The sequence below is a fragment of the Festucalex cinctus genome, chromosome 2, assembly GCF_051991245.1.
Source record: "Festucalex cinctus isolate MCC-2025b chromosome 2, RoL_Fcin_1.0, whole genome shotgun sequence".
Taxonomy (NCBI): Eukaryota; Metazoa; Chordata; class Actinopteri; order Syngnathiformes; family Syngnathidae; genus Festucalex; species Festucalex cinctus.
This window is the reverse complement of record NC_135412.1, coordinates 11501419-11524298: the sequence shown is the minus strand read 5'-3', so window position 1 is coordinate 11524298 and position 22880 is coordinate 11501419. Positions and strand designations below refer to the sequence as shown.

Genomic DNA, 22880 nt, shown 5'->3' with positions numbered 1-22880 from the left:
AGCGCAAGTAAGATATGAGGCCTGGATATCTTCCCATTACTGACACATGGTATTGGTACTCGTCCATCCCTAATCCTCATGAAAGTTAGTTTTCTCAAACTAAACAGTGCATTACAATTATACCATACAAAACTGTGACCACTAAAACCAAAGCTTGTTTCATCTAATTGTCTCCCTTGTATGCAAAACATTGTGGCAAAAAAGCATTCCAGCCACTTTAATAATAACATTTACTTCTCCCCTCCCCCCCAGCATGCAGCCAATAAGCTGAGTGTCCCTTCTCACGTGGCTTCACTCTCTGCATGTAAACAAACTCAACCAAGTGGAAAATGGAAAATTCAGACCAGAGCAAATGACCTGGAGACATCACAGTCAGCAGGTTTGCTCTATAAAAGCTCGACTAAAAAAAATGACGAAGCTCACAAGCTTTCTTCTTGTTACTAGAAAGACAAGCATATGAAGGAGCAGATTTTTTATGTACAACTTAATACATTTTTATAAACAGATCAATCATTTTTCCATGAATTGCATTTCCTCCATAATTACCTGCTGAATTAAGTAGCAGCGACACCTGTCAAAACAGCACATCACCTCCGTGATTCCACTTCCCAGCAGGCTCATTTTGATGGGTTAAGTTGGTAATGACAACTCGGCAAGTCTGTCCCCTCAGGCGGAAGGATGAGAGCGCCATCGACTTCTCTTTTTCTCCATCCGTCCCTATTAGAATAATGCATCAAACAGACATTTTAATTTGAAGTTCATTTTCTCCTCAAGGCTCCGTAAATGTCTGCAAGCACGCATGCCGCAAGAGATAACTTCTCTTTTCCAGTGATGACGTGTGTGATTTTTCTATTTTAGTTTGCGGTTCTCACATCATTTGAAGCATGCTCTTCCTGAAATTCATGTTGCTGATTTCACGTGATGGTGACACCAAAAAAAAAAAAAAAGAAGACGACAGTCCTCCTATATTTGCTCCATTATTTGGACAAAAAGCAAAACCACAGATGACTCACTGATTTCCACAAACAATCCAAATTGCTTGGAGGTGTCAGTGCTCTGTGTGAGTCAGAGGAAACCTCATCACTCAGCAGTTATATTGCAGCGCACCCTGCGACCTCTTTTTCTATCCCAACCGCTGTGGCCATAATGTGCGTGAAATGAGCGCCGGGGCCTGCCAGGGGCGCCTGGAACCTTGTCGGGCTCGGCACCTGCCCGCGCTCAGCTGTTCCTGCCACGCTTGGTCGCGTGTGGCTAATAAACAGACCTGTTCTTATCACTGGAACTCCATTAAAGGAGTTTGCAGTCACCTGAATCCCTCGCCGGGGCGGCGGCGAATTACAAGGCAAATGTAATGGCTTTTGCTATATTGCCACACACTGAGATAGTGAATTACACCAAAGGTCCCATGTCATTACATGTCCCCGGGACGCTGGTTCTGTTTTTATGATGACTACAGTGAAAACCAGGTCAATGCTCAGAGTGACGTGCTCTTTGCTCCACTTCTATCTATCACGTCCATTTACAGTGGGGGACAAAAGCGTGCGGCAGGTCACTCTCCCCTCATGTCAGCCGAGTGTCTCATTGTGCGTCCTCAGACAGCAAACAGATCTTTATCAGCCTCTTCAAGTAACTGCAAATCACTTTGATGGAAAAATAAGCAAAGCCATGAATGAAATGAGGCTGAGATAAAATGATCCAGTGACTCCAAAACAGACTTTATTAACCCATTTCATACATGAATTGTTTATTCTCGATCATTATTATTATTAGCCTTATGGAATACTTGACTAATTGAAACATTTTCAGCAGTTAAAAGTTAATATTTTGTCAGAGAATTAATTTTATAACTTTTACTATTTTTCATGTGCAATTAATACCTTTACAAACACGTTTTTCCATTTGCTGACAGCTGTGCTGAGGAAATAGGCAGTTAAAAAAACATATATATATATATATATATATATATATATATATATATATATATATATATATAGAGAGAGAGAGAGAGAGAGAGAGAGAGAGAGAGAGAGAGAAACTAACAAAAAAAAAAAGTCAAATACATTTTTATAAACACCTTTTTAAGAAGTTGGTAATGTCCACTTAGGATGGCCAATATGTTACTGCAGAGTTTTTAAAAACAACAAAGGTACATTAGTAGTAGGAACCTGTGATGCATGTTGTACAATTTATAGGGCACAGGATTATTCACAATTTCCTCCCATCATAAAATCAATATTAAAATTATGTGACCATTATATTCCTCCTAACCTGCCTGATCTCTCCATTTTTTCTTTACCTGTAAGAGTCTCCTACAATAAAAGAAATAAACAGACAGACTAGCATCCACTGTAGTTACTGATGTCGACTTTTATATGCCAACTCCTATTTCAAGACGCATGCCGATGCAGTAGAAGAAAACCACTTTTGAAGAGCTGTCCACTATAGTAACCACTACACATGGAAGGGTTAGCTTCAAATAAGCAGCCAGTCAGATACATCAGCATTTAAAATATACAGATAGTGAAGTAAATCATAACTGTGCTGAACTTTGCTGTGTATTTTCAATCTTTTTAGTGAGCCGTCTTGACAGCTCTGACCTTTGAGGGAAGCGCACTTATCAACCCTGTTTGCATTGTCCATTTTTCGACAAAGCACAAATAGCATTCACATAAAATGAATGCACAGTTGTAGATTGTATAGATATTTTAGATTTGGTGAACTCTCAAAGGTAGATAGATAGAGGACACAAGTTGGTAAGGTCTCTAGTCGTCCATTGTTTTTAAGTGCTTGTCCTCATTAGGGTCGTGACTGGAGCGTGTCCTAGCTCACAGCAAGGTGGCGGAGTGATGTTTTTGGCTAAAATAACGATAAATAAGATAGTAGTCTCCTTAAAGCTGTGTCAAGGTGTCAAAATGGCCGCTGCAAAAAATTGAAGTGTCGTATGGGTATAAAGTGAGAAATATGTGTGATTATTGCCACCATCATGCCCTGACATCAATACTGTAAAAAAAAAAAAAAAAAAAAAACAACAACAACAAAAAATCACTTAGAAATTCTAAGTACATTTTAAAAGGAAAATTTTGGTACATTTTACTAGGTTATTTAAAAAAAAAAAAAAAAAAAAAAAAAGCTTTGAGGAACAAAGTCATGACCTTCAGCTTGGGAGACAGACATGCTACCACCTGAGCCATGCCACTCTTGCTGTTTGCCACTATACTGAATTGCTGGTGTGTCCAAAATGAGACCCAAACTGGTCGCTTGAAGGTACGAGGATTCCACCTGACTCCAGTAATATGCTATTGTACAGAAGGAGTGGCATGGCTCAGGTGGTAGAGTGCTTGTCACCCAAGTTGAAGGCTATGGGTTCATTCCTCAACGCTAACATAGCTTCTTTTTTTTTTTCTTTTTCTTTTTCTTTTTTTTTAAAATAAACTCGTAAAATGCACTCAAAACTCTCCCCGTAAAAGTTACTTGGAATTTCTGAGTGAAAATATTGTACTAGGTTTTTCAAGTGCTCTATATAGGGCACCCTTAAAAGTCACATTTTATTCTGTGCAGGCAGAAGCTGCCCATGAAATTGCAATTTCAATGGGTGAGAGTTGATATTGAAGAGTTGCTCTTATGTTTAGGCAACGTGATCTATAAATGCAGTTTTGGTCCAATAGAGCAACTTTTTTTTTTTTTTTTTTTTTTTTAAGTGATCTGTATGTATTGGCAGAAATGTGACAGATATTTTTTCGAGTTCTTTACGTTTTTTTTGTTTTTGTTTTCGTTTTTTTTTTTATTCATGTGTGTAACAATTGTATTTGGACACTGCTCTCCGTAGTTTTTAAAACATATGTCCATGCTCGACTGTAGAACAGGGGCCATGGAAGCAAATACATCGAATACAAAGGGGCTTGTCTTTGTAATTGAACAGTGTATGCTTTTGCTAGCCATACATCTTCCTTGTGGCTGTCTTTTCAGGCCTCCCATGGGCCCTTAAAGGCCAAGCAGCACCACGAGCTGCAGCTCCGGAGGAGGAGGCAGGGACAATGTTACCTTCAGGCTCATGAGATACCACTGGGCTATCATTGACAAATTGCTCTGTCGGCCTGTGTGAAAGAGCCAGGATTGCAGTAATTGCATATTTCCCTCTAATTGCTTTTGTCACCTGCGTTGCTACGGAGGCCGGTCTGCATGTCGCCCAAGCCAACAGCTGAACTCTCACCCGCGCCGTGAGTGCACAGAGATGCTTCCAAAGAGAGGGCAATAAATTATGCAGTGGCCCAAAACATCCGCAGAGCAGCCCTCGAGCGGACGGTCCGCTGCTGGTCAGTGACATGCCGCAGGTTGCCATGAAGCTGTTTATTAAGAACAATTTTACCTGCTGGATTCCTTGAGAAGTCTCCCCACGGTTGTAGTTGGGATTATTTTGTGTGTGTCAAACTTTCAAAAATGTGAAGGATGTGACCGGAAGGGTTATTATTATGGCAAGGATCTGTTGTTTTGGCCTCGTTTATGGGCTGAGGTGTGTGCGTGCGTGCATGTGTGTGTTGCAATAATAACACACAACTCTCATCTTGGCTTCTGGTGCTTGGTGATATGCTGTCGGGCTGCTGCATTATACAGAGGGCTTGTACAACTACATTTTAATCCACTCATGTTTCTGGCCTGATAAAAGGATTCTCTCCATCTCTTTCTGTTTAATTCACACCATCATCAATCAAATGTGACCCCACCCCACCACCACCTCCACTTCCCCCCTCCTGGGCTTTGGGGTCTGCTGCATAGAGGTTGCGGGTCCCCCCAGGGGGGTTAGGGACACGACGGACTGGTCACAGATGCTATAGAAATTAAAATGCAAGCGACTGTGCAAGGTGTTACATTTCTCAGACATGCTCATTTGCGGCAATATATGATCAACATAAGGAGGCTTATCTCGGATCCCAAATACGACTCTCACAAGATTATGTGAATATGATTAAAAAATAAAATAAAACAGCACGCTCTGCATCGTGGGGAAAGTGGGGAAGATTCCTTGTGTGCTGGATGCACAGGTTTTTGTCTTCCGCCATTGTCTGCACATGACAGTCGCCACAGGCTACTTAGTAATGAATGTGTGCCTGTAGCATGTGTTGTGTGCGCAGCCTATGAATAGAGTAAATATGCACAACAGGTCAGCTTCTCAGCACACATAGAAGAGAATATGATCAGCCTCACAATGAGCGGCTGAAAGTACAAAGGAATTATGTATAAACGAGTTCTGGGTCTGACTGAGGTGTCACGCAATGATGTCTGATATCCCAGCAAAGCTTTTTTTTTTTTCATGTTTTTTTTTTTCTAAATAAGGCTACACCTCTGTTCTTTTTTTTTTTTTTTGTTCTGCAGATCTCCATAAACCTCTGATTGCAGCTCTTTATGTGGCACATGAAAACACTCTCCTCCTGACAGGTAGTGCAGGTAAAAATAGCTCATTTGTCAAAAGCTTATGCAGAAATATTTAACCACGTATTCTCAAAGGAACATGATCGCCACTGAAATATTGTTTATCGAATGCTGGAACCTATTGTTACAAGACACAATCTTTTAGCAGAAATGTGAAGTCAAAAAGAAAACAAAAACACAAATATATCACTTTTTTAGTTTGAATGACATTGACTCACAATCTTGATATATAAATTGTGTGTATGTACTGTATATGTGTGTATATGTATATGCAGTGCTCAGCATAAGTGAGTACAACCCAAAATGTTTGTAAGAACACCTTTAGATTCCTTTCAGAATCTTTTTTTTTTTTTTTATGGGATACTATACTATAAAATACTCCCACAAATGTGGGCCATTGATTGCAAACAAGATTTGTTAATTAGTACACACAAAAAGTAGTTTTCTTAACAAATTTGTTCAAGAACATTTTTGCACAAATAAGTCGACCCCGAGAAAAAAAACTGACAACTTGTTAATTCCAAGCCTAGCAGACATGTTGCTCTCCAGAAAAGTCATGGAGGTCATAGATGTAGTTGTTTTTGCTGTGGGATGTATTAGTTTTTTGCATTAGTTAATTTAAGAGAAGATTTTGTCATCTATGCATTTTATTATCTACCTTAATTTAATGTTGTGAATTCAACAGAAAACATTTTGTCAAATTTTTGGAAATTGTTCTTATGTTCATTGATATATTGAAGAAAATCTTTGTGCTGAGCACTTTATATAGGCTAACTATACACATGCATATTTTATTTTATTAATCAAACAAGTCCATTTGTATAATTTACATTATGTCATAATACATGTTTTATGTGCACAATTTGACAGACCTGAAAGTATCAAGACAAATGCAATTTGTCATCTGGTATTAAAGTTGTGCTTGTAAAATTAAAGAATAGAAATAAATGGGATTCATATTTAACTACATATAAGGCATTTCAGAATAACAAACTCAGAAATAACTTTCAACTACAGACAATAATATGATGATTCGCATTAAGTCATCAGTCATATTTCACCACCAAATTTGCCAATTTTTCACAAACCCTGCCAGGGTATTAAAAATTATGGACACAACTATTATATTTTAATTTCCCTATCTTACTCTCAGGATTTGCTTTGATAATTAAGGAAAAAAAACACAAAAGAAATGAATTGCTATTTGGTCAAAAATAATTAAACTGAATAAAAGCATTTGTCCCAAAATGGATCCCTGAGGCGCTCCATTGCGAAGCCCACAATGCTTCCTCGTAAGCTTAAGCGTTGAAACTTCTCTTTGTCAGCATAAGTACTTAACTCTGACAGTCAAATTGCAACCTTCAGCATTTGTATCCATCTGAAAAGCAGCGATACAACCATGCTGGGAGATATTTGAGTCAGTAAAGTGCAAAGCTCCCCGAGCAGGCAAGATTCTCTATTTGTGCAGGCAGTTTCTCAACATAGCAGCTTTGTAAGAAGATGAATAAGATGGAATTTGGCAGGTGGAAGCAGAGAAGAGCGATCATCTTGTCCTCCCTTCTCTTTGAACAGGCCAATTTGAACAAAGGATTAAGTGTCCGCCATTAATCATAGGCTAATCTTTGTAGATTTAGGCTAGTGCTTCCCAAAAGTAAACTCGGCTGTAATTTAATCAGTGAGTGTCATCATTGTTGAAATGGAGAGTTTACAGATAAAGGCTTTGTACAACTGCGCTGTGCAAAAATAGATTGTCGGTATTGTAAGCTGACCAAAAAAAGAACTGACTTTTTTTTTTTTTTCATAACTGAGGCTTACATGCATATTTCAGAAGCTCTTTTATTCAGGCCCAGAAATGGAGATGCTAAAAAAAAACCTTGCTGTAAAAGGGACAGTTTAGGGTCATTTGGTAATTTCCAGCACTTATAAGAGACGGTATTTATTGTAAAGTTCATTCATGAAAATTAGGTGTTATTAATACTAGTCTAGTTCACAACATTCACATGCCTAATTTACCTTTAAATTATAAGTACCCATTTTTTAGACACAAACAGCAGCTTTGCTACACTGTGTGTTCTCTAGTAAGGGCCAAATTAAAAAAAAAAAAAAAAAAAAAAAACAAGCAGCAGCCTTACTTCTCAGCTGTATTTAGTAGTTTGTGGGACAAAAGTCTAAATATTTTATAGCGATTAAATAATTTACCAGCTGCCTCTGTGTCTGGCTATACCAGCACTGATCCAGTCACTTTAAGACATCTTTTGTGGATGGAGAGCCCTTCAGCCTAAATGACACTTAGCCAAATAGCACTTAAGTACATGCTCAATATTTTAACAGGTCCGTGCAAGGAAGCTGTGGCGTGCTTGAGCTGCTCTTGTAAAGCAGAACAGGTGGATTTTTTTTTTTTTTTTTTTTTGTAGAACAGCTCTTACAAAAGGCTGCATCATGTCTTTGCTCAGGTTTAAAACAAATAGAACTACATCCTTTTATGATCCTATGATCCTATTACTGCGGAAGCGTATTGCATCCACTTGGGGGGGAAAAAAAAAACCCTCCTGTTTTTCTCACAAATTTTTTGGGGGAGCTTTGTTTATTTTTTTGTTGTTTTTTTTAAGTATTTTTTTCTGTTTTTCTGAATATTTTTTTTTTCTGTTTTACGGAATATTTTTTCCGTCATAAAAAAATTGTAAAAAAAAATTTTTAAATCCGAAAAACAGAAAAAAAATAAATAAATTACCCGAAAAACGGGGGAATTATTCCAAAAAAACAGAAAAATAATTTATTACAAAAAAACGGAGCACCAACTTCTGTAATTTTTTTGGACCTCTGAATGTTGTTGCAGACCACTGACCTGTATATATGACTGGATAGCAGATAGCCCGTACACGCCAGTGCAAGCCATTGAAGTCACAGGGCGGCCATCTTGTTACTCCCACGTCGCGAGCAGACTACTGTATAAACTATACGATATACGTACAGATGAGACATATACAGCTCGTAGGCAGTTAGTATAAGGCCGGAGGCAGGTTGAGTGGGGGCGGGTTTGGGGGGGGGTCTGTGCCGGGGTTGTCACGATTTTTTTTTTAACATGGAAAAAAAAAAAAACGAACAAAACACCCACCCCGCCTCCGGCCTTATACTAACTGCCTCCGAGCTGCATATGTCTCATCTGTACGTATACCGTATAGTTTGCACAGTAGTCTACTTGTGAGGTGGGAGCAACAAGATGGCCGCCCTGTGACTTCATCGGCTATCCAGTCATATATACAGGTCAGTTGTCTGAAACAAGTCACTTGGAGTTCAGAGGTCCAAAAAAAATTACTAAGTTGGTGCTCTGTTATTTGTGTTATTTGGAATATATATATTTTTTCTGTTTTTTGGAATATTTTTTTTTCTGTTTTTTTTTTTTAATAATGTTTTTCCTCCTGTTTTTCGGAGTAATTGCCCCCCCCCCCCGTTTTTCGGAGTAATTTTTTTTCTGGGTTTTTTTTTCGGATTTTTTTTTTTTTTCATGACAGAAAAAAAATATTCAGTAAAACGGAAAACAATATTCAGAAAAACAGAAAAATAATTTAAAAAAAATACTCAAAAAAACAAAGCTCCCAAAAAGATGAGTCAAAAAACAGGAGATTTATTTTATTTTTTTTCCGTTTTAAAGTGAACGCAATACGCTTCCATATATTACATAGCAGCTTTTTACTATTGTAACTAAGTTCCGGTACTAGCAACCTGTAGCCTGAAAACTGAAAGCCCATTTCAAACCAGCCACAGATACTTTTGGTCGTTTATTTTTCTCAAATTGAAATGATTAGTCTAATTTCTAATAGCAACTATCTCAAGCTCTTTGAAGAAATATTATTTTCCTCGGAGTCTAATTTACCAAAGTGCACCCTGAAGTATCGCCGGCTAACTGTTGAAATGGTGACTGTGGAAACCCCCCAGTTTAATGCACTGTTGATGAGAAAATTAACTTATATACACTTCATTATAAAGCCAGCAGACCTCAAGGACCCAGACTTTTATGACGCTGGGACCAGATGTCATCCAGCCACAGCCCCAATTAATCTCCGAGCCTTGTAACACGCCCCCAGAAACAAAACACACACAAAAAAATTGCTGATATGGTGTGCAGGGCCGAGGCAGTGAGTGGAAAGCAAGGGTGAGAGATGCTATCCGGGGAGCAGCCGGCCCTGGCGAGCCTGCGGAGGGTGAGATAAGAAGGGAGGGGGGTCTCCGAGAGCAGGCTGAGGTTATTCATTGCTCTGCTGTGAAAGCTTGAGAAGATTACCCAGAGCCTGCTGGCTGTGATACAAGGGGGGACAGGCAGAGCGGGGGCCTCCTCTCACCCCTTTGTTCCCCATCCATCTGCTTCAGTCTCACAATGGCTCATCAGGACCAAGTAGGGGTGGATGGGCGGAGCTAGAATGGGGAGGAAGTGAGGGCCGTGCAACCTGTAAGACTTTCGGGGAGGGTAACGTGAGTCAGGGGAGGGAGAGCGGACGTAAAAGCGAAAGCGAGATAGCGGCCGAGAGCTTGTTGAGATTGAATGAACGGCGCGGCAGCTGACGAGCGCGTCGGGAAAGGAAAGGCCAGCGAGGCGGCTGTTTACATTGTCATTTGGTGGGAGGCGGCGGGCCGGCAGCTCCTCTTCACTCTGAATAAAACAGTACTTTGGTTGGACTCAGACGCCACTTGAAAGCATGATAAATGCACCACTCCAAACCCTCGCAGGCAAAAGGACAGCGGTTGTCTCCGAAAGCTTTGACCAGCGTATTTATCTTGTTGAGGAATGATCAGATGATGGAGGGTGTTTCTTCCATTCCACAGGTACTTCGGGCCCTCTTTGTTTTTTGCGTTATTATTCTCAGCCTGAGCTGCCATTTTCAAGGCTTTCATTGTTCACTCGGCGTGATCATCTTTGTCAAAATTTTCATTTAGTAGAGGAGACCTAGGAGAAAAAAAAAAAACTCATAGGAAGCCATGCATGAATGGACACAGGACGTCCGTAATTTTGGTTTGAAGCAGCCATTTTAGAATGATCTGGACAATTTGCAGGTGTCGTGTAATGGTGTTAATTTCGTCAGCAAAAACTAAACAAAAATAATTTTGCCAACACACATTTTTTCATCGGACTAAAACCCTCATTTACAAACAATAACTGGGACTAAATCTGTATGCATTTTCGTCGACTAATGAAGATGAGATGAAAATGTATATCACTTACGCCAGTGATATATTAAAATAATTACAGTCCAACCCATTTCATCCAATAGTACAAAAAAAGTAATACATTACAGCCAAAGACATATATAATTTTTGCCATTTTTTCTCGTTTTTTGTAAATATTAAAGGACAAAGTATTGTAAAACAATCAGATGTTCTGCCTCTAATTCATATTTATTTTGTTGTAATTTTTAGAGGGACCACAAAAGTTATTTTATTCATTCTACATTTTTTTTTATATTGATCACCGAATTAATCAGTTATCGGAATTGTATTCTACCAAATATCGTATCGATATTGGCCTAAGAAAAAAAAATCCATATTTATCGCGGGCCAAGCAATAATTTTGATCTTGTCCGGTGAGTTGAGTTCACTGCCACCATCCAGCGTTTGTATCTCACAAGTCAAAGCTGAACCTCGGCTTGTACATCAAAAAACTCTGAGGTACTATTCTCTGAGATTGCGCCGTCCAGTACACCTCCCAACCTTCACATGTTCCCAACAGGTGTAGCGGTATGTGTCTCTGTTCATCATCTTTCATTATTAGGATTTTTGTTTTTTTTTGTTTTGTTTTTTTCACAGGAAAAGCATCCGACATGTTCCGTTCATCTCTGTAGTATTCGCACTCTGCTAGTGAAACAATCCGGTGTATTCCTGTTTTAACTGTGAAAAGGCATCTTTTTTTACATAATGCATCTTGTCAGCATTGCACTCCCCACTTGTTGACACTGAAATGTATTTATTTATTCAGGATGATGACTACTCAGCGCAGCTGCATGTAACTGATGATTCACTGCATACATTTGGGACTGCTGCAGGTCTTTTGGAGAAAAAGAGGGCAGATTTTCTTATTCAAAGTGAAGCAGGTTCTATTTGTGGCACTTTGTCAGCATGCTGATGTTCTCACTCCATGATGTGAATTTGTAGTTGTTGTTTTTTTTATTTACATTTCCTACATATCTTAATTTATAACCTATTTGTACAAAAAAAAAATATATATATATATTTAAATTTATATGAACATAGGGGCAGCGCTCACTGCTTGGTAAGTAACAGGTCGCATCCTTTTTTTGTAGCCCACTGAAGCAAATAAGGTGTGTCGACTTTGCACCACTGTAATAACGGTGAAATGCGGGGGCAATGGTGTAAAGGTAATAATGTGACGAGGTGATAATACATTTATATGATTTTCACAGTCATAACGGCCCTCTGAGGGAAACTAGAAGCTACTAAGCGGCCCGAGATGAAAATGCGTTTGACACCCTTGGCTGTTTATTAAGCCTTTTGACAAACAAATAATAGGCCAAATTTTAACACCTTATGTTAAACCCTCTTTTGAGGGAACCCGCTTTGTAAAATATTCAACAGGTATGTTGATTATCTCCATATATCAACCATACGTTGGATTTTCTGATGATGTTGCTTTTCATGAAAAAAAATCCCTTCTTCATTCTTCCGCCTAACTAGTTCATGTGTGACTGTATGAATAGCTACAGGCGATCCTTGCTGCAGAGTATGAATAGCAGACCAATTACTTTGGCCCAGATGGAGCTTTAGGCTCCTTTGAGAACACCCTATCTTTGCACACACAGGAAATTTCAGAACCACCTACTTGAATGGATACAGTATATTAAATTGATGTTATACAGATGGAAATATTGGACAGCCAAGATGAAGTGAATGATTCAACATCATCTTGGTAGAACGCACACCACAGCCGCAAGAACACAAATGAATTATACATATTTGCTAACATATATTTACATTAGGGATGTAACAATATCCAAATATCACAATACGATATTATCAGATGTGAAGCTACGATTTGATAATTACCACGATATTGTGGGGAGGTCGCCGATATTTAAAAAAGGTGGGGGAAAAATGAGCTCATACTAAAAAAAAAAAGCACAACATTGTGCTTTTGTACATAACAGCAATACATATAAATTACCTCCAATCTCTAATAACACGTACTCACCTAATGCAAGCCCACATTGAGTTCCTCCACATACTGACACGCTTCACAAGCATATTACAATCCCCTTCATCTGACAACTAGTGTTTAAACGTAGAAGGGCCAAAACATCCCTAATTAAAATTAAACTGCTTTAAAAAAAAAAAAAAAAACTAGCCACCAGACAGTACTAGAACTGCACAATGGAAATCAACCTGACTTTTTTTTCATAGATTGTGTTGCTTTTAATATCGTGACATGACGACAACAATATATTGCGGCAGTTTTAATATCGCGATATCACGTTATCGTTACATCCCACTGACCTGTATATATGACTGGATAGCCGATAGCCCATACACGTCCGTGCAAGCTGTTGAAGCTATTAAATATCGTGAACATGACGACGACACTATTGTGGCAGTTTTAATATCAGGATATCACGATATTGCCATTATCGTTACATCCCTAATTTATCCATCCATCCATCCATTTTCTTGACCGCTTATTCCTCACAAGGGTCGCGGGGGGTGCTGGCGCCTATCTCAGCTGGCACTGGGCAGTAGGCGGGGCACACCCTGGACCGGTTGCCAACCAATCACAGGGCACACAGAGACGAACAACCATCCACACTCACACGCACACCTAGGGACAATTCGGAGCGCCCAATTAACCTGCCATGCATGTCTTTGGAATGTGGGAGGAGACCGGAGTACCCGGAGAAGACCCACGCGGGCACGGGGAGAACATGCAAACTCCACCCAGGAAGGTCCGAGCCTGGACTCGAACCGGAGACCTCAGAACTGGGAAGCGGACGTGCTAACCACTCGACTACCGTGCCGCCCATCCCTAATTTATATTATAACTATATATTAATGTTACATAGTAATATTGTTAATATTATTATTTAAAACAAGAAACTTAACCCATCATTGACCTGCAAGGAGGTTATCTTGAGTCGATATATCACTTCAACAAACTGTACTTCCTTGACACCAATTACTGTATTACTTTCTTAATTTGTAAGTTTTGGGGGGTATTTTAGGGCTTTTCAGAAAGAGCACAAAAAAATGTAAATCTGTGAATTTGTGAGAAGTCACCCACAAATATGTAGATCGCGTATGAATGTTACCTATGTTCCAATTATCAAAAAGAAATACAAAGTGGCAAAATTTCCATGACCTTGTAAATCCAATTCTGCTTATTTGGACATGCACATATATGGCTGTATCGCTCTGTGGTCGCCATGGTAACGCAGGGCCGGAGTCATGTCAGCACACCACGCAGTAGAGTGTGGTGGGTTCTCTGAAGAGTGACCTGTCCTAATTTTCACTTAAGCATGTTTCTTAAGACACCTGTGAACTGTTTAATTTGTGGGGAAAAAATTATATAATATTTCTTCTTTAAGCAATTTGAGCAGACCAAACCTGAGTGAATGTATAAAATAGCAGTGTGTGTGTTTCCTATCTCGAACGAAGCCTGGCTTCCTGGTGCTCACCCAACCAGTGGACATATGGCCAATCTCCCTTCGTCTGTTGCGTTATTTACGGCTCAGTAGCCCATCATTTGTTTTACCTCTCAGAAACCATTGCGACACCTGTTAGAATTCCCAAATAAAAACACGATTTTATTAATGGGAGAAAGCTTTTGTCACATAATCTTTTCTTTTTTTTTCTCCCCCACATGAAAGTGGAGTGCTGTATCACTTTGCTCAAGCAAAAGCTCAGTGAAGGAATTAGCACATAGTTTTGTTTGTTTTTTTCCCCCCTTTGACTTATTTAGGAGCTCATCAAAGGGAAACGGACCTGAGTAAGTTTTCCTTTACTGTAAATTTTTGCGCATGCCAGTATCCTGCATGAAATCCCCTTCGGACATGCAAACCGTGCATCTCTCTCTTCTGAGTTTGAACGGGGCACAACCCCCTCTTCTGTCTGTGCTTTAGTCTAGCAAAATGTGGGGGGGGAAAACAAAAAAACAAAAAAACAACCTCCGACCAAGCCCACAAGTTAGACTTGTGCTGGGCACAAAAATTGAGCCCTAAATGTAAAAAACATTTTCACTGTCAGTTTCGTACAAAATCTGTTTTGATGAATAAAAAACAAAAGTCTGTTCACAAAATAGTTTCTCTCATTACCATGCAATGTGCTCGGAATGGAAAAAAAATAATAATAATACTAACTCAAAATTCAACATGATAATCAGAGCTGTACTGAGTAACAACTGGTCATTGCTGAGCAAACCAAAACATGACCAAATAAAATACCAAAATTAGTTAATAGCACCTGAAAAATCATACACCTTACATGTAGTATTTATTTATTTTTTTATTTTTTTATTTTAATGGGAAAAAAAATCACTTAAGAAAGCGTCATCATTGTCAATGCTTCCTGTTTTTTTTCCATCCAAGTCCCTTTCGGGTTTTTTTTGTTGTTTTTTTGTTTACATTGTGTCATTATCTGTGGCGGGAAAAAAAGTAGCACTCCTACTTTTCAGTCAGGGGTATTTAAGTACAAATGTTTGTTTTTAAATGTAAAGGGTTGAAAGACATAAGCTGCAGTACTCAAACTATGGATAACAGAAGAATGTAATTGTTTGTATTGTACATTTAATTAGAATTATGATGGCAACAGTACAAAAAAAAAATGTTCCGATCAGCTTTGCTGGACTGCAAGCCAGCTCTCTGCTTATTTAAAGTCACATTTAGAAGAGAGGTAAATTGCAAAGCCAGGATCGATTCAAGGGAGCAGGTGAAAATGTAATCATGTGTCATGTTCACAAGCATAAATCAACATCAGCATTTATTTAAAGTCCAGCTTCTGTTGTGCGGATGATTGTGAGTCCGATATTTAATTGGAGCTCTAATTTCCTCGCCTAACACCCGAGGGGAATCTATATTCGCCAGCTGGTCTCATAGGTCGTCAGGGAGCTCGTTCACTTCCTGCCCTGGCCCCAAAACCAACACTGAATATGACGGACTTTAGAAGCCAAAACTGAAAACTGTATTTGGCAGTGACAGTTACATTTAATTTCATTGAATTTGTTGTCCTCACATTTTGTTTTTTTGTAGCTCTAAAAACTTCAGTCAATAATGAATTGCCTAAAGAAGCCTTTAGTACTCATTTGTATGCTTAGACACATGGAAAGGATTTCCATTCCGTTATTTTATGTGAGAAATGATCTTGACTAAATTTTACATAATTTACGCAATTTGCAACCTCACGAGTTTAAAGTCAATAGTGTGAAATAGAAAACTGTTGAATGCGATCCATTGTGATTAAATGTTACATTTTTAATGCATAATATTCTCGCTGTGCCACTCACTGCTCTGAGGTCTGTCCGAACCGGAGATGCATCGATCCCGTGTCATAAGATCCCTGAAATGATTCATCCTTCACCTCACACTTACACACCTGATCAATAACAGGAAGACAGTCCTCACTTTCCATTTGGTGTGTTGCTAAAGATTCTTTCTTCATCCATTTGACAGCACGTCTTAGTTGTGGGATCAAGGGTTGCCTTGACTGTTTGCTTAGAACCCCGTGGAGCAGAGGCAGCAAATGCTCAGCAGCACCCAGAGGGATTTTGTGTCCTGGATGCCAATTCATCTTTTGTAACTGTTCAAATGCCGCCTTTCTCCACAAGCTATATGAACATGCGAGACAATCACAGACGTTTTGCACAAATACGAAAAGGACATGGCATTTTGTGGAAAACAATTTCAAGTACTTGGGTCAGTTTTACATGTACAAGTTCATTGAAACTGTGGCTCCATTTGTATTTGTCTTCCAAAGAATAAAAGCCAAAGACCCATTATTGATTTCCATCCACACAAGAAGGCTTTGTATGTACTGGTATTTTAGCAATACACCTTTTGTCAGAATTGTCCCTTTGACCATGCACGCATACGCACGCATACGCACGCACACACACCCACACACGTGTGTGCACACGATTGTCACTGCATCCACACACACGCACGCACACGCAGGCCTGGTCCATCAATTTTGACCATGACAACTCATTTTAGGGCAAGTGTGGTCACTTGGCAAAGACATGTCAGCTCAAGCAAAAATGATAAGTAGCGCTCTAGCGCCACCTGGTAGATTATGGCATTTATGACTCTCAAGTCATATTTTTTACTTTCCACCTTTAGTTGAGATCCATCTGAAGGGATAAATTAGCTAATGATGGCAAAACTTCTCTGTATCGTTCCAATTTTAGTAAGAACTGGTATTTCAGTAAACACATTTGTGTCCAGAATTGTCACTTTGACCACACACACGTACAAACACGCACGCAACACACACACATGCGTGTGCATGTGCTTGTTACTGCATCCACACACACACACACACACACACACACACACACACACACACACACACACACACACACACACACAGCCCTATTCCATCAATCCTGACCATGACAACTTTTGGGCCAAATATGGTCACGTGACAAAGACACAAGTCAACTCAAGCAAAAATGATAATTAGCTTTCTCGCGCCACCTGGTGGATTATGGCTTTTATGACTCTCAACTCAAATTTGACATTTTCCACCTTTAGTTGAGGTCCTACTGAAAGGATAAAGTGGGTAAACATGGGAAATGACTTTAACACATCACGTGTACAGTACATCAAAAATTACGAATTATAATGGGTGTCTATGAGTCAAAAAATGGCACAATCACAAGAGTTTAATTTAAATCTCTATCTCCCATTTCCACTAACTTAGAAACTTCAGGATGGTGCCATTTGAACTTCACCAAATTGTACTGTAAGATTTTATTTATTTTTTTAATTCTTTCGGCGTGTGTGGCACGCCACAGGCCGATGGTTGGGGACCACTGTATTAAATGACTCCAAATGACTTGTTTGAATATGCAATTCTCCTTAGATCTTCACTTTTCCTCTGACTTTCCCATTGTTCTGCATATCGGTGGATCCACTGGGCGTTATCAAACAAATTTCTCGCTGGCAAAGACAAACTGGCTGCTGCTGTCAATGATCACTAACAAGTTAATAGAACCTTGGCCTTATCATCTTAGAGGACATTCTAGAGCAAGGGTTGGCAACCTAAATTGTCAAAGAGATATTTGGACAGTCTCCCACAGGAAAACAAAAACACCAGGAACCACAACACCATTTTGAAAAGGTAGGAAGAACACTGCATGTCTATTTTTGTTTGTTTTGTTTCGTTTCTACTTGTATCTATGAAATGCTAATATTTTGTATTTATGAAATCCGTTAACTGCTGCAGAGAACACAAAATTGTAATTCTGCATGTTACAAAAACTCACTTGGTTGCTTGGTTGAAATTTATTTTGAAATAAACAATGTATATTTGTGTCCTTCTCATATTTATTAAATAAATGCTAAGTCCACTTGTAGCAAGCCAAAAATACCATCCGCTTCTGTGTTCCATCATCATCATTATGGAGTGTGCAGTCAGCTGTCAACCTGACAAGAAAATTATTAGACTTAACAATGTGAAAAATATATTTGCGCGATAGTCGCCAATTTCACCAACCAAGTTCACAGCGTCGGCACATCAGGGCAGTAAGGTGTCGCCTTCATCTTCACACACGATTGCAAGCTGTCATCTGTGAGGTGTGAGCGATGTTTGTTTTTAATATAGTTCATGTAGCACACAGCAATAAAGATTGTTTTTTTTTTTCTTCAGAAGCTTTTCTTTTCTTAGATTTATCCATAGTTTACGTACTGTGGTTGAATAGCTCAGTAAATCTTGGCACCAGGTTTTGCACATATGTGATTACAAAAATATAGTACTGTTTTGTTTTTCATGTTACAGCATCACCACATTCTTAATAATAATAAAAGTCTCGATATGCACTCCCTTTTTTTCTGTTTCATTTCAGGTATCATTTGGACGGACGTGAGGCCGTCAGCATTTGACAGCTTTTAGGCTTTGTAGTTTTTGTATCATTTTTTTGCCCATGGCGACGTCAAGTAGTTGATCATCATAATCTTCCATTTGAAGCCTTTGAACAACCTGAGGTCAGTACGGGTTAAGCTTTATCACTCTCATCCACTGAATCGAGATTTTGTTGATGCTGAATTCCAGTGCAGCCCCCAGCATAGACTTTGCTTTGTGTGAGAATTCTTTTTTCATTATTGTTGGTAGTAGCTGGCCTTCCACTGTGTGATTTGACAAAACTGCACAAAAAAAAAAATTGGATCAAAAAGTGACCGACCCAACATTTTGGTTTATTCATTTCAACCAAAACGTTGGTTCAAATGAATGACCCACCAAACAACATTTTTAAAAAAAACAACAACAACAACAACAACAATAACAAACGATTTTTGATTGTGCCTGAAAATTTGGGTCAAAATACCCAAATTGGGTCAAAAAGGGACTGAACCAATGTTTTGGTTTATTTATTTCTTATTTCTTATTTATTTTATTTATTTAAAACAAACTGACTCGATTTTGGGGACTCTGACACAAATTTTTGGTTGTGCATGAAAAACAAAAATTTGGGTAAAAAAAATAACCCAAACTGGGTCGAAAACGGACCAAACCAACATTTTGGTTGATTTATTTCAACCAAAAAGTTGGGCCAAATGAATAACCCACAAAACAACCCACTTTGAAGGGATCGACCCAACATTTTGGTTTGTTCATTTAAACCAAAAAAAATGGTTCATATGAATGACCCACAAAACAATCTTTAATTAAAATAAATAAATAAATAAATAAATAAAAATATTTGGGCGGGACTGACCTAACTTTTTGGTTTGTGCATGAAAAACAAAAATTTGGGTCAAAAATAACCCAAATCGGGTCAAAAAGGGACCAAATCAACGTTTTGGTTTATTTATTTAAACCAAAAAGATTCAAATGATTCAAATGAATAATCCACAAACCGACCCATTTTTCGGGAATCGACCCAGTGTTTTGGGTTATTTATTTACTTTGTAAACAAAAAAGTTGGTCAAATGAATAACCAACCAAACAACTTTTTTTTTTTTTTTTTTTGAATGCATGTAAACCAAAATGTTGAGTCAGAAGAATAACCTAAAATCTGGATTTTTATTTGATTTTTATTTTTTTGTGTGTTATTCATTTAATCCAACTTTTTTGGTTTAAATTATTTTTTGACCCAACTGTTTTTAAAGTGCAATTTTGCCATGGACAGCATAATTTGTACCGCACGTTGGCGGAATGTGACAGCAAGGATCTTAAACTGAACCTCAACAGCAATCATTAAAGATATTCATTGTGTAATCATTCAAAAACAATTGTCCAAATAAATCAGCAATGTAGGTGACTACGTCAATCAAATGTTTGAGTGCCTCGTGAGCATATCCTGTCAGTGAAATGTTTCTTCCCCATGTGAGACTGATACATTGTTTAGGTTTTGTTTAGTGTCACCCTTCGGCCGAAGAGTGCTGAGTCAGTTGCTGATGACAAGGTCTCCTCGCGCCGCTTTTACCCTGACAGCTGAATTATTCATTAAAGCAGAGAAAAGAACAGAGGACCTTGTTAATTTCTCAATGGGATTGTTGGCTGTCCTCGCGCTCGGCCGTCCAGCACAGACACAATTGGAAATGATGTGTGAATATTAGACAATGTACATTTATGAAACGGACATCAGTTGCTATCCGCGCAATGGAATGCGCTCCGGACGATTCACTGGTTGCAGAGCGACTAGATTTTGCGTTTCCTGCATTAGCCGCGCATTCAAGGACATTCAGCAGTGTTGTGTGGGAGTCTGAAGCAGACCCTCACTGATTTATTGAGTGCACTCGAACCATCCGATACATCCAGCCGCGGCTCAAGTTGTTTTAAAGGTTGGAGACTTTGCCAGCAGTCGTCGTCATCATCGCGAGGGCGTCCGTGTCCTTTCATCACTGGCCAACAGCCAGCGAGGCCGGCAGAGGTTAACTTAGCATATGACATTCTCAGCAGCACTGGATCCCCATAATGAAGTCAATCGTGGTAAAGTGGGAGCGAACAAGGAGAAAGGGCAGATTACGGTTTCATCTGCTGTTATTGCTCTCTGCCAGCGAGGAGAGGGATCAATAGTCAGTATGAGATCATGATATCAATCACGGAAATGTAACAATCTGCAGTCGCACGACTTAAATATGTACTGACAAGTTATTTTATAGATACAGTGGCAGATTTGCCATGAAAAAAAAATGCAAAAAATACATAAATAAATAAATAAAAGAGTACAAGAGATAAGTGTACCAAAGGCTTTCTCTCCTCATCAATGAAATATTTAAGACTTATATATTATGTACATCAAATATGACCAACAGATCCAAACTGACTCCGGTTCAGAAAGGTTCAATATTTACAAGGTCAATAATCCAGTGAGCTCCATCAAAAGCAAAAATACATCTCTGAAATGTTGAGCCCAGGTGCATCATGGGCCATAACCCTCAGTTGCTTCGGTTGAAGTAAAGTCTTTAAAGGATCTAATGACATGAATAAAAACTGTTGACTTGCATTAAAACATTTTTATTCGCATAGCTGATAAATGCTTCATTTGCGTGCCGGTTAACCTACAGTCTTCATTTTAATGCCTTTGGGTGATTGGTCTAATTTAATGTGTTTACAATGTGTGTTTATTGCATAATGTACAATCTTGTAATTCAACGACTGCCGAACAAATTTCCCTCAGATGCATTAAAATGAAGTATGGCGGGTGAGGACATGTTTTTCATACTGAGCGACGCTGAAGGCTCTTTGGATGAGACTAAGCAGCATTTTCATCACGACTTAGTCACGTTTCTCCAGCATGGTTTTTTTTTTTTTCCCAATTGCATTTCACAAAAATAAATTATGTTGTGCATGGCCATTTGGCAGAAGAAGAAAAGGCAGCCAAGTACCGACTCAGCATTATCTTTTTTATTTTATTATTTTATTTTATTTTTCTTCTTTTTTTTTTCTTCTTTTTTTTTCTTCTTTTTTTTTTCTTTTTCTTTTTAAGAAAAAAAAAAGACTCAGCATTATCTTATCACAATATGCTTGCAAGGCTGCAGATTTTTGTCCCATTTACCTACTGTTTCTGCATATCTTTACATTTTGTTATAGATGGGGGAATAAAAATGTAAAGCTCTAAGTCCTACCTACCAGCAAAGTTATTTGTTTGCACTAATTTCACAATCTGCATGTATTTTTTACGTCTGAGAAATTTAAATCTATTATTCCATGACTGTAGGGTTGGGACAAAGGTGTCAAGTTTCAAACTTCAGATTACAGTTCATCCATTCCAGACACTCCAAAATATTAACAAAAACAAAAAAATAATAATACATAGTCTTACATAATACAGAAAAAGTGGGAAGTAAATATGAGTCACTAATGAATATGTGTACATTTAACATCACTTTTACACTACTTTTATTGAAGACTCTCGCCCAGAAATAGTAACTTGAGAATATTTGGTAGGCTAACGTACAAGCAACGGGAATATTTGGTAGGCTAACGTCGTCCAAGCAACGGGAATATTTGGTAGACTAACGTCGTACAAGCAACGGGAACATTTGGTAGGCTAACGTCGTACAAGCAACGGGAATATTTGGTAGGCTAACGTCGTCCTAGCAACGGGAATATTTGGCTGCCTAATGCCTCGCTGTTGGCTTCTCAAGGCGTCCTCGCAACAGATCTGAGAGACGAACTATTTTAGCACTAGCTAGGATGAGACTATGCTAGCTAGTACAACACAACAGTGATGAATTTAAAATCTAAGTCAACCAAAGAGAAAACATCATCCTGGGTTATTGGTTGCCAGGATACGGTGCAGGATCGTGGCGGTTTAAGGAAGTTATTTTCAACTGAAAAGTGGTGGGTTGCTACCGGGTAGCTAGCTAGCTAGCTATCAATCTATCTATGTTTCTTTCTTTCTTTCTTTCTTTCTTTCTTTCTTTCTTTCTTTCTTTCTTTCTTTCTTTCTTTCTTTCTTTCTTTCTTTCTTTCTTTCTTTATTGATTCATAGTAGAAAATAATTATGAAAAACGAATGGTACAAAAAAATGAGCCGACACTTCAAAAATGGAGCTTCCAGGGTACGTTTTTTGCCACCTCCCACTCCTGATACGTTTCCGACCTGTACACAGGGCACATGGGCTCATAGCCGCACAAGAGGAGCAACAGATGGGCGGCCTTGAGGCGGCGCCGGAGAGACTTTTTGTGAGGGTCGAGCTCGCCGTGTGATCGCTGCAATCAGGTGTGCGTCTCCACAAAGGCCCCTGCTGCTCTTTTCAAGTACCGGGGTTGTTGTGGCCTCGGGATAATCAGAGA

At 38.9% G+C, this 22880-nt stretch overlaps 1 long non-coding RNA gene across 3 annotated transcripts in view; it reads left to right on the top strand.

Annotated features, from left to right (window-relative positions):
- The window catches only part of LOC144013714 (uncharacterized), a 50877-nt gene extending 31742 nt beyond the window's left edge, over window positions 1–19135 (top strand). For 2 of the 3 annotated variants that reach the window (XR_013282302.1, XR_013282301.1), the window contains exon 5: window positions 5371–5513. This is a non-coding gene — a long non-coding RNA (uncharacterized LOC144013714). Of the gene's footprint in view, window positions 1–5370; window positions 5514–18481 lie in introns of those variants that run through there. The other variant, XR_013282300.1, reaches the window with a different exon arrangement.
- Window positions 19136–22880: the final 3745 nt, after the last annotated feature.